The sequence below is a fragment of the Rousettus aegyptiacus genome, unplaced genomic scaffold (genome assembly GCF_014176215.1).
Source record: "Rousettus aegyptiacus isolate mRouAeg1 unplaced genomic scaffold, mRouAeg1.p scaffold_m13_p_6, whole genome shotgun sequence".
Classification (NCBI taxonomy): Eukaryota; Metazoa; Chordata; class Mammalia; order Chiroptera; family Pteropodidae; genus Rousettus; species Rousettus aegyptiacus.
The window spans coordinates 60,784,315-60,790,314 of NW_023416309.1; positions in this window are offsets into that span (position 1 = coordinate 60,784,315).

Here is a 6,000-nt window from a genome sequence, read left to right on the forward strand (position 1 = left end):
CTATTTTTGGGTCTAAAACAAACTTCAAGCATACACAAAATAGCTGTTAAAGGGCATACTCATATGTACAATAATCATGAAACAGCTCAGAGGCTATTCATATGTACATTTAATGCGGCTACTCTGTTGATTCAATTCACTGGTGCCTTCCTTAAAACTACATACTTCACGACAAGCATGACTGTAAGTAAATATACCATATTATATTATTAAGAAAATATTTGGTACTACATCCAAAACTTTGCTTCTATATTAAGATTATTACTACATGAAGAGTTCCCACCTCATTTCCTAAACAGACAATTTTCATTCATTATATTTTCTCTGGTACATAAATTTTGAAATGTTTTGCAAGATTACTAGGCTTTATTCCTCTCTCAATTATCTGACACTCAATAATATGGTGCTTTGTGAAATTTTTCTATGTTCATTTCACGCTTTCGGGTTATCCCTTGTAAATTTCTGATTTACACAATGTTCGACTTATTAATGAAAATTTATTAAAATGAAGGATATTGATAGGATTTCTCCTCCACTGAATTTCCTGGCATACAATGTTTCTTACATCTTTTTTAGATTCTCAAAGCATATGAGATAAGGGATGATAGGATATACTATGGCAACAAATAGACCAAAACACAACATAGATTTTTCTTTTCACAAAAAGACTTAAGGGTGATGGTAGAGAAGGAAGGACTCTGCTCAGGAAGTCCTGGTTTCGTCTAATTTGTAAATCTGTAATCTTTAATGACTAGCTCTCAAGCTGTTCTGGGAAGAATCTCCATTGCCCTTTGGTAGGGGGAAAAAAAAGTGGCAAGTAGTTAATATTTCAAGTGAAGTTGTTTACAGGCTTGGATGTATGTCATTTGCACCCACATTCTGAGCCATAGCTTGGTTTGGTGGTCCCATGTGGATGAAAGAAAGGCTAGAAAATTTTAACTAGTAGTATACCTACAAAAATAAGAAAATGGGTGTATGGAAAACATAATTAGTTTCTGCCACATACGATTTCTGCTGCATTTTAATTCTCTGATGTTTAATAAGTGTCAACTTCTAGGAGAAGTTTTCCCACATTCATTACATTCATAGGATTTTACCCCTGTGTGAGTTCTCTTATGTTGAGTGAGGAATGATTTCCAGTAAAAGGACTTCCCATGTTTAGTATATTGGTACAATTTCGTTCTTGTATGTCTTTGAGAGCTGACGGTCTGTGAGGGCTGATTTGTGACTGAAGGCTTTCTTACATAAATTACATTCATATGATTTCTCCCCTGTGTGGACTCTCAAACGCACAATGTGGGTTGATTCTGCTGTTAATATATTCCATATTTAGTACACTCACAGGGTTTCTCCCCTGTTTGTGTTCTCTAATGCATTGTGAGATTTGACCTGTGGTTGAATGTTTTCCCACATTCGCCACATTTGAATAGACTCTTTCCTCTCTGATTTTTTTGAAGTTAAGTAAAATGTGACATCTGGCAGAAATTATTTTCAATTTGACTGGTTTTATATTATTTCATTTACATGTGGACTTTATGACATTTCAAGGGAGATGATGTCTCACAGAAGGTTTATACATGTCTATTATATTCATGGAGTTTCTCTCCTGTGTGAATTTGCCTGTGTAAAAGTATTGTCTTTTTTTCTAAGGCTTTTCCACCATTACTATGTTTAAAAGTATTCCCTAAAGTTTAAATAATACCATTAATATGTCCAAGGGCATTCTCATTTGGATATTTTTATAATAATTCTCTTGAATATAAAACTTTTCCTGCTTAATATTGAGTGATTATCATCATATGCATTTCATATATCAGGCTTCTTTCAATTGATATTGAAATATTTTTCAACCTCATTCCATGTAAGTCATATTTACAGGGCATTTTTCTTGAAGGAACAAAGTTTATGCTCATATTAGATGGGGTGGAATCTTTAGGGTTCTCTATATATAGTATCATGTCATCAGCAAATAATGAGAGTTTTACTTCTTCCTTTCCCATTTGGATGCCTTTTATTTCTCTTTCTTGTATTATTGCTTTGGCTAAGATTCCCAATACAATGTTGAAGAGGAGTGGTAAAAGTGGGCATCCTTGTCTTGTTCCCAATCTTTAAAAGAATGCTTTTAGCCTTTCCCCATTGAGTAGGATGTTGGCTGTAGGTTTGTCATATATGGCTTTTATTATGTTGAGGTATGTTCCCCCTGTTCCCACTTTGCTGAGAGTTTTTACAATAAACAGATGCTGGATTTTGTAGAATGCTTTTTCTGCATCTATCGATATATCATATGATTTTTATCATTCTATTTGTTAATGAAGTATGTCACATTAATTGATTCACGGATATTGTACCAGCCTTGCATTCCAGAAATAAATCCAACTTGATCATAGTGTATGCTACTTTTAATATATTGTTGAATTCGGTTTGCTATTATTTTATTGAGGATTTTTGTATCAATATTCTTTAGAAATACAGGCTTGTCGTTTTTTTGTTGTTGTTATTGTTTTTGTTTTTGTAATGTCTTTATCTGGTTTTGGAATCAAGGAAGGTAATGGTAGCCTCATAAAAGGAATTGGGGAGCCTTCCCTCTTCTTGAATTTTTAAGAATATTTTTAGAATAGATGTTAATTCTTCTTTGGATTTTTGCTAAAATTTGTCTATGAAGCCATCTGGTCCAGGACTTTTGTTTTTTGGAAGGATTTTGATTACTGTTTCTAGGAATGTGTCCATTTCTTCCAGATCGTCCAGTTCATTGGCATATAATTGCTTGTAGTATTTTCTTATGATTCTTTGTATTTCTGTGGAGTCCATAGTTATTTCACTTCTTTCATTTCTGATTTTATTTATTTGAGTCCCCTTTCTTTTTTCCTTGATGAGTCTGACTCAGGGTCTGTCAATTTTGTTCATCCTTTCAAAGAACCAGCTCTTGGTTTCATTAATCTTTTGTATTGTTTTTCTAGAATCTATTTCATTTATTTCCACTCTAATCTTTATTGTTTCCTCCTTTCTATTCACTTTGGGCTTTGTTGTTCACTTTCTAGTTCTATTAAATGTAAGGTTGAGTTTTTATTTGAGCTCTTTCTAGTTTCTTGAAGTAGGCCTGTCTTGCTATGAATTTCTCTCTTAGAACTGCTTTTGCTGTGTCTCATAGATTTTGAGTTATTGTGTTTTCGTTTTCATTTGTCTCTAGGTATCTTTTGATTTCTTCCTTAATCTCATTAATAATCCATTCATTGTTTAGTGACATGTTATTTAGCTTCCATGTGTTTGTGTATTTTCCAGTTTTTTTCTTATAGTTTATTTTTAATTTCAAACCATTGTGATCAGAGAAGACAGTTAGTATGATTTCAATCCGTTAGGTAACCCTATGTCTTTTGATTGGAGCATCTAATCTGTTTACATTTAAAGTGATTACTGATAGGTACATAGTTACTGCCATTTTATTATTCGTATTTCTTATTTCTATTTTCTTTCTTAACCTTTCTTTTTTTCTAGAAGTTCCTTTAACATTTCTTGTAATACTGGCTTGTTGCTGATGAATTCCTTAAGCTTTTTCCTGTCGAGGAAGCTCTTTATCTCACCTTCCATTTTAATCGAAAGACTTGCCGAGTAGAGTATTCATGATTCTAGATTCATGTTTTTCATAACTTTGAATATTTTTTGACAATCCCTTTTGTTCTGCAAAATTTCTATTGAAAAATCAGCAGACATTCTTATGGGGGTACCCTTGTAAGTAACCAGCTGCCTTTCTCTTGCTGTTTTTAGGATTCTCTCTTTGTCTTTGACCTTTAGCATTTTAATGATGATATGTCTTGGTGTGTGCCTATTTGAATTGCTCTTTTTTGGGCACTCTTTGTGCTTTCTTAGCTTGTAAGTCTAATTCCTTTGCCAGGTTAGGAAAGTTTTCTGTCATTATTTCTTCAAATAGATCTCAATCCCTTGCTCTCTCTCTTCTCCTTCGAGTACTCCTATGATCTGGATATTGTTACACTTCATGTTGTCCCAGAGGTCTATTCTCATTTTTTAAAATTCTTTTTCTTTTTGTTGTTCTGATTTAGTGTATTCTGCTACCTTGTCTTCAAGTTCACTTATTTGATCTTCTTCGTCCAGTTACTGTTGAATCTTTCTAGTGTATTCTTCACTTCAGTTATAGTCTTCATTTCTGTTTGGTTCTTTTTTATGGTTTCTATGCCCTTTCTTATGCTTATTATTTCTCTGTTGAGGTTCTCATTGTGCTCATCCATTCTACCCATTAGTTCTTTGAGCATCCTTATAACCATTATTTTGAACTCTGTCTCTGGTAGATTGCTTGCCTCCATTTCATTTAGCTTATTTACTGGAGTTTTCTCCTATTGTTTCATTTGTGGCATGTTTCCTTGTTTTCTCATTTTAATAGCCTTTCTGTGTTTATTTCTAGGTGTCAGGAATACTTGTTTCATCTCTCGGGCTTGGCCAAATGGCCTTATGCGGAAGGTGTACTGTGCGGCCCAGTAGTGCACTCTCCCTGATCTCCTGTGCCTATGGCTCTAGACATGATCTTTGCACAGATTCTGTGTGATCTTCTGCTATTGCCAAGGTTTTATTGTTGTTAGTACATCAATGAATGGGATTGATGCTCAGGCTGATTAATTATGGGGATTGACTGCACCCACAGGGTAATAGTTGCTGTATGGGGGCTGACCCCACTGAGTGGGATTTGCCCTACCAGGCTTATGGACTTGTTACAACCACCCTTTGGTGTACCACTAATGGGACTTGTCAGGAGTTCCTCTGTTGTGATCTGGTGCCAGTATTCAGATGCACTGGTTTCATGGCCCCCTTGGAAGGGACTCTCCCATCGGGCAAGGTCAGCTGCTGCTTTTGATTGCTCAAGGCTACCCAGTGGGAACTACGAAGTGACCTTCAGATGGTTGTTGCCTATGCTGAATCTATAGGTAAGTCGAAGAGACAACTCTGTAGGTAGCGGTCGGTTATCTCCTGTCCCTGACCTAGGGTAGTTTAACAGAGAGACCAGCGCTCCTCCAGGTTTGACACTGCCTGCCAGTTGCCTGTAAGTCTTTGAAACTGAAAGATCCTCTGGGTAATATGCATGTTGAGTGATACAGGGACCATGGGAGTCTCCTGGATCTATTGAGTAAATTTCTCCCTGCCAGTGCAGTGTCATTTTACATACTAACACTATCTCTATGGCTCCTGTACAAGTTTCTCAGCTGCTGCCCACCTTGGGCCTGAATGCACCACCCCAGGGCAGGGGCAGCTTATTGGATAGGGCAGGAGCTTAGGGAGTCAAGAGCCATTAGGCCAATACCAACCCCTATAATCCCCTCAAGAGATGCTGCAGCTTGTAAAGGAAACAGTGGTCTGACCACAACTGTTTTCCCCAAAATGCACTCACTGCACTAGCCAAGGTCTGTTGCCTGTGCAGACCGCACAACCCCAGAGCCAAGCAGGGCAGGGGAGGCTGCCTGTCAATGGACTGCAGGCACTTTGTGACTTGGGTGAAGCAGGATCTCAGGGAGACAAGGGCTGTCAGGCCAATACAGCCTCAGTTTTGGTGAAACTTCTGTGCCTGGGAATTCCTGCTGTAGTCACAGATCATAGTGAAACCAGCTGCTGTTTGGGGCAGTCCCACAGACCCCTGCACTCCCCAGATGCACTATTGCAACTTTTTCAGACAGTAGATGTCTGCTTGCCACAGATTTCCTTGCTGCGTTAACCAAAGTTTGTTGCCTGTGTGGATTGAGAGAACCAGAAGGGAGGGGCAGGGCTGTGGCAGTTCATTATCAATGGGCTGCCTGGGGCAATTTGTGGGTAAATTTGGGCGGTGTCTCAGAAAGACAATAGCAATCAGATCAATAGAGGCTCTGTCTTACTGCAACTTTGGTAACTGTTCAAGAGTTCTCGCCTAAGTCCCAGATCAGCAAGACCAGCTGCTGTCTGGGACTGGACCACAGATCCCTGAAATCTACCCAGGTTCACGTTGGCAGCAGTGATCTGCCTGAA